Source organism: Plecotus auritus (genome assembly GCF_963455305.1).
Source record: "Plecotus auritus genome assembly, chromosome: 11".
NCBI classification, from domain to species: Eukaryota; Metazoa; Chordata; class Mammalia; order Chiroptera; family Vespertilionidae; genus Plecotus; species Plecotus auritus.
The window spans coordinates 6192582-6209919 of record NC_137777.1 but is presented as its reverse complement, the minus strand read 5'-3'; positions in this window follow the sequence as shown (position 1 = coordinate 6209919).

Below are 17338 nucleotides of genomic sequence, written 5' to 3'. Positions count from 1 at the left end.
CTGTCTTATAATCTCTGAGAGTCTCACTGAACCTGTCGGTTCTCTTGTCTCTATCAGACTGCTATGGAGAATATTTATTGTCGTTAAACTTATCATTGGTTTGAAGGTACAACAGCTGGATTCCGGATATGATGTAATATATTGACATTTCTCTTCACTTTTCCTTTTATTTCCTCACTCAGCATGTTCCCTGAGCTCATGGAGCTTATGGTATATTGAGGAGAAAGTAAATTACATGGATAAGAGCAACACAGAGCTATCATTTCTCCCAAAGGTAAGCACCGGAATGCCCTAGGATCAGATGACGGGCACCGACCACTGTCAGTGAAGATGAGAGGTGCAGGTGGCTGCACAATGTTGGTGTTGCTAGGGAAGAGGTGGAGGGTGAGTCTTCCAGACAGAGGCTGCACGGCCTCCCCATGCAGTGAGAGGAGTTTAGACCAAGTACAGCAGGACTGTTGTAAGGAACAGAATAAAGTTCCGTCGGGTGGGGGTAGGGGTCTACCTCACGAGGGAGGAAAGGCAGAAGGTCACCTGCAGGAATCAGGACAGTGGATGTACATTAGGGGAGGCACTGAAGGACCATTTTTATTTTTATTTTTATTTTTTAATATATATTTTTTTTATTTCAGAGAGGAAGGGATAGGGAGAGAGATATAGAAACATCAGTGATGAGAATCATTGATCGACTATCTCTTGCACACCTTTTACTGGGGATTGAGCCTATAACCTCAGCCTGTGCCCTGACCAGGAATCAAACCATGTCTTCCTGGTTCATAAGTAGACACTCAACCATTGAGCCACACCAGCCAGGCAGGACCATTTTTATAGGGAGTTTGTTATTCAGATTCCCACTTCATAATGGAAGGTGACAGGAAACAGGAAGAAACACCTTCCCCTCTTTGGTTCTCAATTCCCACATTCTCTAATCCCTTGGAAACATCTTTCCCTTAGTCATCTCCAGAGGCCCTACCAGGGGTGGGCAAACTTTTGACTCGAGAGCCACAATAGGTTCTTAAACTGGACCGGAGGGCCGGAGCAAAAGCATGGATGGAGTGTTTGTGTGAACTAATATAAATTCAAAGTAAAGGAGAGGAGGGGAGAGCAAGAGAACCGGATAGAACAGCCGGATCCGGCCCGCGGGCCGTAGTTTGCCCACGGCTGCCCTAGACTCTCAGCCCTGGAGAGATAAAGAAGTCAGTTCCATGCAGTGAAGACCAGCGGCCTGGGTAGGATTGTGTTTCTTTCCATCCTCAATACCACAGTGTCAGGTGTTAGAGGGCCAGTTGCCGGTGGTTTGTTCTCTGTGCGGGTTGCCTGAGGCTTTCTGTCCAGACCCAGCCCTCCTCAATGCTGAGGAGGTGGTACCACCCCCATTATGACGTGGCTTGTGGTACATACCGCTTTCATCTGCAGAATTCTGCTTCAACATTCTGGTCTGTCAAAACTTTCATGGTGGTAACTTCATCAAATCTATTCTTACATGCACACTGAGGAATTTCCAAAAAGACCTACTGAATCTGTTTGGTTTCAAGAAAAAAAGACAAAAGGAATGAATTTGTTTCACAACATCGAGGTTTTAGTCCTGTCTCCACTAACGAGCTAAATGACCTTGTACAGATATGTCACCTTCAGATATCACTGCTTCTTAAGAATCGGGAACTAGATGATGGCTAAGCTGCTTTTTCCTTTGCATTCCCCGATTCCATCTTGCAATCTTGGAGATAAGGAAACAGAGGTCTGGAGCTATAGAGGGATTTTCACACGGTCTCCCAGTTAATGAATGGATGAGCCCAGGCACATCCAGGCGGAGCGAGTTAGCAAAATCACTTCATCACACCAGACAGAGTGCTTTACCTTGAACGTTAAAGGAGAAAGTCCCGCTCGGGCTGGCTTCATGGGCGTAGTTGGTTTTAAAGTGAAGATTTCAAGCCTTTTCTCAATTCCCTTTTCCCTCTCTGAGCCAATCAGGGGGATGAAATAGTTTGCTCTAAAATTAGCCAGTAGGGTTCTTTCATCTTGGATTCTTTTGAAATGAGAATGTAAACCCAAGCCTCAAGAAACTGAAATCTAGTTTTTTCCTCCACAAACTTCAGGAATGCCTGGACTTCTGCCCTCACCAGACCCACACAGGGTTTCTCAAGTGGGATGCCATTTTTATCTCAAACCAGCTCTTTTCGAGGAGATTACTGAAAAAGCACTGGCCATGGTTTTCTTTCTTCCAACCATCTCACGTTTCTTTTTGGGGTTTCATGTGTCAAGTCCTCGCAGCCAGGACGTCCAGTGAGCCCTCCACCGCCCTGGCCGTGCTTCCATTGTTCCGCTGCATGGACGGGAAGTGCAGAGCCAGCTGACAAGAGCTGTGCGATCCTCGGCCAGGGAACGTGGGATGCTAATGTGCACTTTCAGTTCTAAATGCTGAGGCAGTCTGTTCCCTGGCCACCACAGAGGAGCTGACAACCATGACAGTGGAAAGGAAGCCAGCTCGTGGGTCTGCTACACATCCACCCAAGGGCTGTGGTTACTTGAACACCATGGAATAAGCAAAGTGCGTGGTTAAGGGGCCCATTGGTCCAGTTCAGAGTGCACTACTTGGGAATCATCAAGGCAAGTGTAAAATTGTCCTGGGGGGAGGCACTCCCCGTTTAGCTCCCCTGTCATAAATGCTGCAGCCCCGCTGTCCAAAGCACTCAGTCCTCGGGAACACTGTGAGGATAAGCAAAGCACTTACTTTATCATAATCACTGCAGTCAGAAAGGCATGGGTTCAAATATGGAGGAGTGACTTTGGATAAATTATCAAATAACACACACACACACATACATTGCACTTAACGCAGTATCTGGCATATAGTAGGTGGTCACTAATTATAAACAATGATGGTTACAATCATCATCATGAAGGTATTCTTAGGAAGTATCTATTAACCATGGAAACCACCAAGAGCTTTGAGTTAGATAAGGAGTTGAATCCTGTGTCTGCTATTATTCTTCTTGCACCTTCTGAGCGCATGTTTTGTTAGTTTGCTTGCTAAAGGAGAGTCCTCATCTCTATGTAGGTTATTTTGAGGATTAGAAATATTTCATGAAAAGCACTGAGCATGTTGCCTCATATACAGTAGGCACTTCATGAATGGAATCACCATTGTGATACCTCAGTTTGTTCTTTGGTTGTACAAGGAAGTCCGAGTTCTAGACTTCCATGAGTCTACGACACACAATCCGCAAGCTGAGAAAGCTCAGAAAAGCACGGCATGTCCTTGGATGCTTGTCATCAGGCCCTCCTGCAGGGGAAGCCCACATGTGCTCCTCTCTTTGCCCCTCTTCCACGAGGACCAACTCTGCAGCTTCACCTGACCTCTGCGGGGTGACCTGCGATGACGTTTACACAAATGCACTGAGGCAACACTTTATGAACTGACCAGGCAGAACTGTGCAGACTCTGAGCGCTGAGTCCATTTCTGCTGCTGTGGACACATTCAGCCCCACGTGCCCTGGGGAGGGAGCCAAGCCTCTACCACACAGGAAGTGTGACCCCTCTTTCCTTGGGTTGAGATGCTGGATGTACAGCACAGGATTCGCTCATTAATATTCACACCCCACCCAAACTTGGCATTCTATGGGATGTTTCAAATTAGGGGGGAATTGGGGATCCAGCTAAACAGATTTATGTTATGTAACATCCCCCCCCCCCAAAAAAAGGATTAGCTGTACTAGGGACCCACAGCTGTTCTCTCCACAAGTCCCTTCAGAGCAGGCTGCAGACAATGAGAAGGATAGAAAGCTCAAGACCCAATTCTGCATTCCTCTCTTCCTGGCTGGAAACCACTTTTCAAATTCCTACACTGAGCAGGAAATGTGTTCAGCTGGGCAGAGGGGAGCTTTGTAAGGCCTAATTGATGGTCTTCCTTCTTCAGCTCTCTAATCAAGTCCTCCTTCCCTGTACCCCTCTGTGGCTTAGTCCATACTTTCTCTACCCTGCCAGTCCCCAGTGAGGACATCTGCTTTCTTCCTTTTTAACTTTTTCTTTCCCAGACTTGCCATGCTACTTGAAAGTTTCAAGGCCTGTCACATGCACAGTGTCCTATAATTAATATTGTAGTTGCAGTTTTATAATCATTTTCTTAATGATGCCCCCCCACAAAAAAAAAATTGTTTCGGTTTTAGACCTCACAACCTGTGAGGTCTTGCTAACAGCATCTCAATTTTCTATTGGGGAGACACAGACTCCCATTCTTGACCAACCGAACTCCAGTAATGGAAGCTGAACTGGTCTAGCCAATCAGTTTACTCTATATTTTGACCACAAAGATTGTTTCAGGACTAGGCCAATGACCCAAGTTCCCCAATGGTACTCAAATATCAGACTTCAGTTGGAACAAATGGGATAAGGAAGCATATCAGCATGTAATTACTGTGGACATTCTCATCCTCAGCATCAAGAGAGAAAATTCACGTAAGATTGAAGGTCAACAGTCAAGAACTGCATATTGGTTCCTAGAAGCAGCATTCATTCACCAAATGATTGTTCTGTGCTAATAATTGCCAAGCATGTCCTTGTCAATGAAGTTCACCAATGAACACAATAGATAAGATTTCTGTCCTCCTAAGCTGATATTCTAGTTGTGATATATATACCAAAATATGTATATGCGGGTCATGATGAGTGTTATGAAGAAAAATGAAACAAAATAAGAATGATATGCAGAAGATTCTGATTTTAAAAATGTAGGGGTTGCTCAGAGAAGGTCTCTATAATGACATCACAAATGAATAAGAATGAAATAAAGAAGGAAGGAAGGGAGGGAGGGAGGATCAGCTCCTGAAATTAGGGAAGTTTGATATTGGCCTCTACTATTTACGAAATGGCAGAAAAATAATAGCAAGTTAAGATTGTAGTTAGCAACTAAATACCACATAAATATCGCACAGTGCATCACTTCTCTTCTATTTGCTGATGAGATTCCTCCCCTCAACCCCCCCCTTTTTTTTGTCAGTGCTAAATTTCTCTTTTTCTAAAAACTAATCTTATTAGGTCAAAATTCTATCCTGTGTTCAAAGGGCAAAGGCCAAGATTCTGTGTGTGCTTATGTCTGTAGGCTAAATATTTGGAAAAGTCTTGCAGATAACTATATGTCTATTTGTACATGCGTGTGTGTGTGTGTATGTGTGTGTGTGTGTGTTTTCAGGGGTAATGGGGAAATGGTGCATCATTTATAAGGGATAAAATCAGTTGAACTTTAAGTTTTCTGTGATCTTGAAATTTTATTTTCTAATGAACCTGAATTCCCATTTTATCTCCCAACTCAGTCATGACCACCTGGGGGCAAACCTATCTTGCTGAACACTGTTTATCTGCAGTGACAGAGGGTCAGGATATGGCATTATTTTAAATGGGTATTAAAAGGATGACCAGCACTGCCAGTAACAGAGAAATTACAATGGCCTTTGCAGATGCCAAATGTCAGTGTTCTCTAGGCTCTGCCTAACATCTGTGGGAGAAAGTGAACATGTCATCTGAGGGTGTGGAGCCAGATCAAGGCCACTGCTTTGTCAAATGGCATGCCTGATGAACAACCTTGCCTTGAGGTCTCAGGAAGGCATGATGTCACATATTATGTGACCTTAATGCATGGTGGAAAAAGGACAATAATGGCCAAACCAATAAACTATTCTGACTTTATCATATTCAAAGAAGGTATTCAATAGAGCATGAACTTTGTGCAGGCTTCACTATCATCATCTATTTCCTTCACCAAGTTACTCTTTCAATTGGTTTCTTCATCTACAGAAAAGCAGATATTCATTCATTTATTCAACAGCATTTATGTGGTGTCCACTGTATATCAGAAACTAGATTCTAGACATTCAGTAGTAAATCAAACAGAGAGTATAATCTACATATGTGTGTGCCACAATCCATAGTTATTTCTGTACAGGAAGGTGTGACATGCTACATACAATTCTGTACAGGAAGGTGTGACATGCTACATACAATTCTCCAATTCAAACATATAGTCTTATGCATCTCCTAGCATGGTACTTGTTTGTTGGCTGCCATTCAAGTGCAGCATTATTACTCTCTACTCATCCACCACATTTTCTATGTTCATGATAATTTACTCATTGCTCTTCTGAACACATCTTGTGCTTATCTCCTCTGAATTCTCTTCACATAATTTTCAGTTAAATCGAGTCCCCTCCAAAAAAAAAAATGTTTAAATGCTAAACCCCTATAACTCTGAATGTGACCTTATTTGGACATAGGCTCTTTGTAGATATAATCAAGGGAAGTTGAGGTCATACTAGATTAGAGTGGGCCCTAAGCCAATGATCTGGTGTCCTTATAAGATGAGGGAAATTTGAACAGATATACACAGGGAGAATGTCATGTGATGATGGAGGCACAGATTACAAGATGGGTCTGTAAGCTGAGGATCACTGAGGATTGCCAGCAATCCCCAGAATCTAGAAAGAGTCAAGGAAGGATCTACATCTAGAACGTTCACAGACAGCATGGATTGGCTAATACCTGTATTTTGCACTTATAACCTTCTGAAGTATGAGCCAAGAAATAACTATTATTTTAAGCCACTCATTTTGAGGTACTTTTTTTTTTAAAAAAAAGGTAGCCTTAGGAAACTAATACATGCACTTTCTTTCATTTGAACTACATTTAACTCTTAGCTGAAAGCCTACCTTCAAGGACCAGCTCAAATATCATCCCAGCATCTCATTTCATGGTAAACTACCTGATGAAGAACTAAGTACCACTTAGAATATGTCTCCTTGTATTCTGTATTTTTTGCATAATCCTAATAAAGGGAAAACTAACATTAATGTAGTGCTTTCAAAATTACCTAATGGGATATTCCCAGCAACCTCGGAAGGTTGGGAACGCAGGTATCTCCATTCTACAAGGGAGGAAACTGATGATCAGAGAAGTTAAGCAACCCACCTGAGCACCCACAGCCAGTTTATGTCCACGGGCAGAACACAGACAGAGGAAGGACCAACACCTTAGCTCTATAAAAACGGACTTGGTATTCTTCCTGTGGCCTTTGCTAATCTTTCTTATCAACAAGGCCTAATATCCTGGAGTTCCTTCTCAGCGAGTGGTGGGCTGAGTGCGAACAGCCAAAATACCTTTTAACGGTATGGATTTTAACTGATGCTTCCTTCCCAAGTTTTAGAATATGCTCAGAAGCTAAGACTCATCAAAAAGCACCATGGCTGCCAATACTATGTACTCAGGGTATGCCTGCTGAGTGAATATGCTCCAGCCCTCAGCTCTGCTCTTCCCCAAACTCCTAGCCATGCTGGAGCAGGAGGCTTCTTTCAGGGAAAAGCCTGGGAACGATCCCATGTAAGCACAGGGGAGGGGGGACAGAGGGATTTTGCATTATGACTTTACTTAGCGAAATTCTTAACACCTCCCTGGCTCCTTTCAAGTCCGAGAAGCCTCATAGATCATAGACGATGAGCAGATATGAGTCCATATCTGGTTAGTAACCTGCCTTCCCAGAAAGCCCAGATCACCAAGTCAGTGCCGGGGAAGCATGACTTCCACATGCCAGCGTGAAGAGGATCTTGAAGTTCTAGAATTATTCACGACTCTCCTGTTTCCTCTCCCTGTTATGAAATAGATGGAAAAGGATCAGGGCCCAAACAACTTCGTTTGTTGCCATAAATCACATCAGACACCTGCTATTAGCAATCTCATAGATGAATCAATGCCTTTCCTCGAGTCGGAAGCATCGAAGATCCAAGTTAATCTCTCTCCCTCTTGCTCTCATTTCTAAAGTGTCATAATGTTATCCATAGAATAATGGGGTTTTAAAAAGATATCCTCACTCTGGTTCCCACCTTTGAAATCATCAGATGTTCAGTCCATCCATTTGTCTGAGAGGCCCCTAAATAAAATCAAATGGCAACACCCTGTAAGAATAGTATGTTTGTTCTCTCTCCCGGGGTCAAGCCCATCTATATCCTTTGCTTTGTGCTTCATGTACATCTTTACAAACTGCTGAAAGCTTAGCTTGGAGCTGTTCCCAGCACATGCTGATATCAATCTACGCATCTGCCGTGTGCTCTCCGTGGGGGCTGCTGGACAGTTATTAACATGAGCAGAGGGTTTGGATGCATGCCTGGGAAGAAGTGAATTTCTCCTTAGATTCACCACATCAGATCTCAGACTGTCATGCTGCACCCTAGACACTCAGAAGGCAAGTTCTTGATTCTTCCCAATAGGAACCTCCAACTATCTCCCTGTCAGGTAGGATGTGAAATGAGGGAGTCTATTTTGGATGATGATCTTGGTCAAATCCTTTAAGGACCATCCTGGTACATGTCATTATTTAATGTGACATGTACCAGAATGGTCCTTAAATCATTTAAACAATAATGGGGAATCATCTAAGACAATAATTCTCAACCATAAACATAACAATTCAGACGGAACAGCCCATGGGCTAAAGGGATGTGCATCTCAGCCCACCTGTAACCCATTAAGGACTGTGCCATTAACACCTTTCCTCTGCCCAGTCTATCAAATACCGGGAATACTATGACTAAAATAAACACTACGAAAAAAATCTCTATTTATGAGGATAGAATTGTTAAATCAATTTTGCCAGGTTTTTGTTGTTCCCATTCTGCACTTACAGATCATTCGTGGACATTTAGAATAGTGAATTGCTCCCGTTATCACCACGCTGTGATCCACTTTGTCTTTGAAGATTTTGTAAGCAGGGAGAGCTGATCTGTATCTGGGTTGTATGGGGAGTGAAATGTAGGAACAAATGAAGGGAATTTGGTGATCAATTAGGAGGCTACCAAAGCCATCAACCTGGTTCTCCCAAAGATAAAGATCTCAGGTGTGTGATGTGTCTAGTTGACAAGATGGTCTGATTAATTGAGTGTGGATGTGAAAAAAAGAGACAGATCCAGGATGATATTTTGATTTTTGGTTTGAAGAACCGACCAAAAGAATGATAGTGTGCTTGTCCTCTGATATGTGAAGATACGGCACAGTGTAATTTCCCCCAAATGGCTGCAACAACATTTCCACGCTTTCCTAGGACCTTACCACTCCTTCAGGTGGAGCCAGGTCCCTGTGGCTTCCTTAGCTGAGAGGGCATGGAACGGCCTTATGGAAATGATACAGTATAACTCCTGAGGTTAGGTCACAAAGGGTGGTACAGCTTCTGCCTGGTTCTCTCTCGGGATGATCTCCCTTGGAACTTCAGCCACCGTGCTGTGAGGAAGCACAGCCCACCTGGGCAAACCCACTTGGAGAGGAACCAAGGCTCCTGGCCCTCAGCACTCCCACTTGGAGAGCAACCAAGGTGGACTTAACAGCCAACTTGCCAGCAGTGTGTGAGTGAGTCACCTTGGAAATGGACCATTCAGTCTTTATCAGAGCTGCCCACCTGATGATGGATAAAGCAGAGATAAATCTTTCTTGCCAATCTCTTCCTAAATCACAAATTTGTGAGGGAAAACAAAAGTTGTTGTCTTGAGTCACCAACACTTAGAGTTGTTTTTTATGCTTGGGGTTATTTCATACCATATTTATACAGAGAGATCTATATTTTATTTTATGCAGCAATAGACAAGAGGATCAGACACGAGGAAGACTATGCTGAACACAGGGTGAAGGGCACGGAAAGATAGCTCTCTTTTGGCTGTGGTAACTCTGACATCCCTTTGGAGATGTCAAGTGAGCAATTAGACACCAAAGTCTGGAGTTCTACAGAGTGGTCAGAAATACTAATGAAAATTTTGGAATTATTAACATATAAACAATACTTAAGTCAATAGGGCCAGGTAAGTTTATCGAAATAGAGCCCATTGATAAGGAATAAAACAATGTCATTGTGGTTATAAGCTGCCATCCCAAAGGAACTGCCTTGCATACCTTAGTCCTCAAACCTTTGGAATGTTAAAACAAGGCAAAATAACCTTTGGGCTGGGCCTACAGCAGCACTGTATCCCAAACAACTGTTCCAAACCATAACAAGAAAGCAGACATGATGACTATGGGGCTGAAAACTGAAAGCATTCTTTAGAATTAGCGTCACTATGTTCTGTCATCTGCACCTATGGAAATGCCTTCCGTCTGCTGATGTAATTGTTCCCCTTCCCTTGCTCATAAATACCCTTGCCTTTGTCTCCGAAGGAGAACACTATTTAGGTTTCTGCCTGAACCAGTGCTTCCCGAAGAGCTAGCTGTTCTTTTGACCTCCAACAGATGCCTGTTGCCTCTCACTTGGGCCTTTATTTTAGGGAACACTATTTTATCTTATTTTTAGCGGTTTTCATATTATAGAACCCTCTCTTTTGGATTTCTGGGCCCAATTCCAATATGTGCATGTTATGGAGGGTATTTACCACACCAACAGGCAGTTCTTATATACCGGCAGCGTGTCTGAGAATTAAACTCAATTCAACTCAATTCTGACACTATCTATCCAGAGACAGCAGCAGATCCCATGGGAGAGAAAGGGTTTAGTCCCCACAAAACAGAACTCCGCTTCAGACACCAATCACAAACCCATGCTTCTGAGGACCTGGCTACAAATTGGAAGTTCCAACAACCGCCCTCCAACACAGGACGCCAATCAAAAGTCCAGGTTGTCGTCTGTACTTCTGACCAATTGGCTATAAACAAGAGGTTACATGACGACTTTCTGAGGTTTGATTAAGTGGCTAAAGCAGCTCACAAAACAGAGGAACATTTGACTTACCCGATCACCAATTAATTATAAAAGAATGTAACTCAGGAGCAGCCGGATGGAACAAAGAAATAGGGCAAGGTGTGGGAAAGGGCATCGAGCTTCCACGCCCTCTCCAGGCATGCCACTCTCCCCACATCTCCACCTGTTCACCAACCTGGAAGGTCTTTGAACCTCGTCTTCTGGGTTTTTTATGGAGGTTTCATTACATGGGCTGGCGAGACTGATTAAAGCACTGGCCCCTGAAAATCATTCAAACCTCTCCCACCCCCACCCTCAGGAGATCAGGGGGATGGGATTGAAAGTTTCAGCCCTCTAATCACAATCCTCTGGTGACCAGCCCCTATACTTAGGTGACCTAGAGACATCCCAAAATCACTTCATTGACATGACAAAAGACATTCTCATCACTTAATAAATTTCAAGGGTTTTAGGAGCTCTGTGCCAGAAATGGGGATGAAGACCACATGTATATTCATTAGTATAAATCACAATATCATACCCTCTGACCTCCAGAATTTGGCGGTGATTTAATAAAATTGAACAGCAATTCTTTGGGTTTTTAAAATGGTAATTATTTACTTGGCATTTATGGTGCATTAAATTCTTCATGCATACTCTCTCCTTATCCAAAGTAACCCTGCAAGGCAGACGGTATTTACCGTGTTTTGCAGATGTAAAATTTGGTGCTCAGAAAGCATGAGAGCCAGGACTAAACCAAGGTAGGTCCTTCTGGCTGCAGGGCTCTCAGCCACTCAGCCTCTCCCCCTACTGTCGGAAGGAAACCTTGGAGCCTCAGCACCCTCATAGTGTTAGAAAGATGCCCAGGGCCACAGAGATGAAGAGGTTGCTCCAAAGCTACTAAATTATACAACTAGGAGTCACGTTTAGTTCCACCTGACTTCGAATCCAGGGCTTTGCCCTCTGTGCCATACCCCAGCAGTCATTTGGGTTAAGCCTGGTCACTGTAATGAGGAGCCATGCTTGTTTTTCTCAGCAATACCAGGGGCCTACGAAGTAGGAGCTTCTGCCTTCTCCCAAATATTGAGTCAAGAGCTTCCGCTCTACCTCTGATGTGTACCCCTCCATAAGCAGAACTGGAGATCCTGAAAAGAGTCACTGTGGCTTCTTTAGGATCTCTTTTATGGGGCCTGCCTTCCTGCAGGTCAGAGTCTCCACCCTGAGGGAAGATGACCAATGTAGACTGCAGTTCTGACGAAAGCCCTTCATATCCCACTACAGTATCTTTGACTGGGCTGGGGAGCATGCAGGAAAGAAGAGAGATTTGTTCTAGCCACGTTCCCAAGCTATACTGCATGCTCTAACCTTGCTTTGTCAGTAACAAGGCTAGTTTTTTCTTCAATTCCTGTTTTATTTCTATTTCTGTGTTTCAGTAAATTCAACACCCACGTCCTTTGATTCTCTCAGCCTTGAATTTCTAACCCTCTACACTTCTGAAACATGCATGGCTTACTTTACTGTAGTAAAGTAAGGATTTTGTGGGTCATCAGCCATTTTACCATTCTTAGAAAGGCATCTCTCTCAACATTATGCAAAACCGTTAGGAAACTAATTTCCATGACTACCACTCTCCTCTTCCAGGTGTGTTGTAGCTTCTAACCCCCTTCTAAACAGAAGTTCTGGAGATGCAACTGGAAAAAGGGGTTAACTATTTAGATTGCCCTAGAAACTCCAATACTGATGACCAATCAATTCCCATAAAAATTCCAATACTTCTGGATTAGCCAAACAGATACACAAGTGCCAGCTAAGATCAAGAGTGTATTGACTAATAAGCCAATTTTTATCTACAAAGCCTGCTGGTTCTGGAATCGACACAATGGCCTAGACTTTATGTAAGTAGCTGTGCTAGCAAAGCTGAGTATGCGGGAAGAAAGTGTCAGGGAGGCACCATATCAAGGCCACCACCACTCATTTTAATTTCCATGAAACAGTTGATTTCCTCCAAGCCCCACAAAATTCCTTGTAAGGCTCCTGAGCCTGAACGAATGTGCATGACCATCCCACTCTGAACATCCGTCTGTCAAAAGGGAAGCTGAGGAGCAAGTGAAATTAGACCACGGCTCTCTGGTTTCCCTTCTAAGCTGCCAATGAATGAGAGCATCAGCTGCACCAATTGGGCCGGCCAGGGCTCTCCTCCTCAACCGAACACTCTACACCCAGGCAGTGAGGCACATCCTGTGAATAGGGATGACTCAGCCTCAACAGGTGTCTGATGGCTTTGCCAACCAACCGCCTGTTGCAGTGGACAGGAGCAGTAGCACATTCTTGATGGCAAGCGAAGACTATGATGAATAGCAGGCTTGTGTCTCCTCACAGAGGGCAGGGATTGGGTTGGGGCAGGTGTGAAGGGCAGACCCAACTGCATAAATGCGCATTCTCAACCCCAGTAGTACGTACTGCCAACTGGCCCATCCACAGACTTCGAGTTTTCGAAACACCCCTTTTATGATTCTCTTCCAAGGAACCTGTGCGTGAACATCAACCATCAGTGGAACTAGTTATAGTAATATCTAACAAAGGTTCCAGGTTTTAAATTTTCAAGATACTTCCCCAGGCTACATAAGCGTTGATGTTATGATGTGCATAATTCAGAAAAAAATAAGCAAAAGCTTAGAAAAAGGGAACTCTCCAAGTCACAAAGTTCCTTCTCAAGAAGAAACAGGACAGAATCCAGGTCCTTTGAGTCTCAGCCCTGTGATTCCAACCCTCTCCAGTTTTGAAACATATATGGCTTACATTTAATGCCAAGATACTCTTGGGAGAAGGTTAAATTCTATTGTTCTGAAATAGACTGAGCTGGAGGACAGTATATTCATTCACATTTTTTCCTAATCAGTTTTTAAAATATGTTTTTATTTATTTCAGAGAGAGGAAGGAAGAGGGAGAGAGAGAGAGAAACATAGAAATACCAATGGGCTGCCTTCTGCACACCCCCTACTGGGGATTGAGCCCCAAATCCTAGGCATGTGCCCTGACCAGGAATCAAAGCAGGGATCTTGTGGTGGATGAGTCAATGCCCAATCACTGAACCACACCAGCTGGGCTCTAATCTTTCTTCATTCATTCATTCATTCATTCAATCTGTGGACTTAAAGAAAGAGGGATCAAGATAGTCTCATACTCTTGCAAACAGATTATTATCCTGGATACTTTTATCCATGGGCATTTTCTCAGCCAGCACTATGGAAATCATTTGATTCCATTCTGCCAAGGTGATACCTATGATCATATACCTTTTTCTTAATCCCAATTTACAGTGACTTCAATAAAACATGACTATGTTTCTCATTCTCAGCTATAAATCCTGGTAGAAAGTCCAGGACTGCATAATCATCAGTCTCAGATTCCTTCTATCTTTCTGCTCTGCTGTCTTGCAACTTATAGATCAAGCTTTTCATCTTCAAGTTCATGGTTCAGTTTCAGCCAAAATATTTACAGGAATATTCACAAAGTATTATGAAGGAGAAAAGGGAGAGAAAATAACACAACCTCTTTCTCTTACAAATACTTCTTGGGAGTTATCCATACCACTTCTTATATCCAATTGGGTAGCACTTACATCATCACATACATCTACAGGGGAGACTTAGAAATTCAGTCTATAATTTAGAAACCATACGCCCAGCCAATATTAGGAAGTTTTATAACTAGGAGAGTCTTGGGCTTTGGATTTTGGTGGACAACCAGCATTGGCTGTTTCATCCAGGGTAGCTGCTCAGCACATGAGAAATAAAAGGACTGGAAAACACTGGAAAACATAGGAAAGAAAGAGATAATGAAAGATATTTCAAAATGCAGACATACCAAAGCTAATTTTCACTGACTATTTTCCAGGTCTGATGCTCTAAAATAAGTGTTTTATGGGTTATTATACTATCACTTCACAGGACCCTATGAAGCAGTTATTATTTTCATAGCAATTTTACAGGTAAGGAACCTAAGACATAAGCAAGGTAAGTCAATTGCCCAAATTTTCACAGCAATGACACTGCAAGGCTGGGATATATATCATTGTCATCAGACTCCAAAGCCTTTACTATTAACGCCCACCTAATCACTTTTTTTTTGTTAGAATTTTTATGAGTTCATTTGAGCCAAACTGACACATATGCTGAGTAGCAAGACTCCAATGCTCTCTCCCTCATGATCACATTGGAGGCTCTCTGTGGAACGAAGAGGTATGTTTACGCTCACGCAGACAACTAGTGGCCAAAAGGAGATATTGACCTAACTATTTCCATTAGGCCCTGGTGCATACAGATTCATATGTTAACAGCCTTACAATCAATTTATAAAACAACCACTATAATTAAGAAAGAGAGAGGGACGAGGTCTGCAGAGGGTCCTTCATTTGCTCATTTCTCAATGCAGTGATGGCTTTCATCACTTTCATTGCATTTGAGCAGAGTTCAATGGGTAGGTCAATATGCTGCTGACATGCTTGAAGCAGATCAATTGTTTTTGACTTGATTGATTATTCAGTGATGGAACCATGAAGGGTCTGCTTGATTGACCTTGTGAAAACCAGGCAAAAAAAGATTCATTGGAACCACCTAAGTATTTTCCATTATTCAAAGTATGGTTCTCAATGATGCATAAGGAGAAACACATAAAAAAAACAATCTCTGGAGTAAGGGTGGAGGAGAGGAGTTTGGAAAGATAATGTCTTAAAGGAGCTTCACTTCAACACCAACTTAGCTGTTACATTTAATTTTTTTGCAAATTTCAGCTGACATTAAATGTGGCTTTGATAGTGTTTTCTGATTTTCAAAGGAATAATGGGTATTTTAAAAATATAAGAGACAATGATTGATAACAATAAAATCTGGCTTTTGCTAGTTGGTGACTATAGACCCATGACACCAGAGTGTCCCCCAGTGAATCATGATCACAGTTCCTTCCCAGCACATGCTCAAAAGAGCACTTGATTCTCAAGGAAACAGCAGCATTTTGCCAAATGACCATCGTTTTTGAAAGACAAAGGGCAACCCACTACTACATGTCACTGAGCACCAACAATGTATATACTGCACTTTAGGTAACATTCATGTAACAGCTCATTTTATTATCAGAGCAGTCCTATGGCATAAATCCCATTTTACAGATAAGGATGTGGGTCTTCAGAGGTGCTGTTCAATGTCACATAGGTTTTCCACATGTGAACACTGTTTCTCAAGAATACTCCAGGATAAGAGCAAAGACTCGCTTAATAATCTGAGACAGATAATACAGCAGGAAAATGGGACAATATTATTGAACCAGAGAGAGTAATACAAACTGTAGAATAAAGGAATATAAATACAAAGGAAATACTCTATACCTTCAAGATATTTATTCTAGAAAGACATTTTAATTTTTTATAGGCACACTTCAAAGATATCTTGTGTTCGGTTCCAGACCAGCACAATAAAGCAAATACTGCAATAAAGCAAGGCACATGAATATTTTGGTATCCCCAGTGCATACAAAATGTATGTCTACACTACGCTGTAGTCTATTAAGTGTACAATAACATTATGTCTAAAACATGTATATACCTTAATTAAGAAACACTTCATTGCTAAAAAAAAATGCTAATTATTATCTAAGCCTTCAATGAGTTATAATCTCTTTGCTGGTGGAGGTTCTCACCTTCAGTTGTGTAAAGTGCAGTATCTTCGAAGCACACTAAAACGAGGCATTCCTGTACAGCCTTTAAAGATCACGTGCATGATTGTTTGGTAGGTACCTGGGAGTGACCATTGGTGAAAGCATGACATAGAAGACAAATGTTTAGCTGGCAAACTATTTCCAGACAGGATGTTTGCAATATAATTTACATGTTTGTAAGGCACTGATTACAAATTAGTCTCGCCACTTTGTTTGATGCTAGCAAAAGTGTGTCTAGTCATACAAGCAAAATTCCTCTCTCATTCTTAGCACAATTGCTTGGTGTATTTTAATTCAATTCAGCAGGGACTGTCAAAGCTCTTATATATGCAAGGCCCTGCTCTATGTAGATAAGAGCTGATCTCTGCCTTGAGAGCTTCCAGTTATATTATCCATGGTTATTGCTATTTTAAATATTGATGTTGAAAATTATTTTTGAAATGTTGCTTTTATTTATTTATTTATTTTTAAAATATGTTGTTGTTTTCTTTCAGAGAGGAAGAGAGAGGGAGAGAAAGACAGAAACATCAATGATGAGAGAGAATCACTGATTGGCTGCCTCCTGCACACCCCACACTGGGGATCAAACTTGCCCTGACCAGGAATCAAACCATGACCTCCTGGTTCATAGGTTGATGCTCAACCACTGAGCCATGCCGGCTGGGCATATTTTTTATTACTCAAGTAGTCCGCATTTAACACAGAGAATAATCCTATCTAATAAAAGAGTAATATGCAAATTGACCATCAGTCCAACACACAAGATGGCTGCCCCCATGTGGACACAAGATGGCCGCCACAAGATGACCAGCAAGGGAGAGCAGTTGGGAGGGACCAGGCCTGTAAGGAAGGGCAGTTGGAGGCGATCAAGCCTGCAGAAAAGGGCAGTTGCGGGAGGACCCAGGCCTGCAGGGGGAGAGCAGTTGAGGG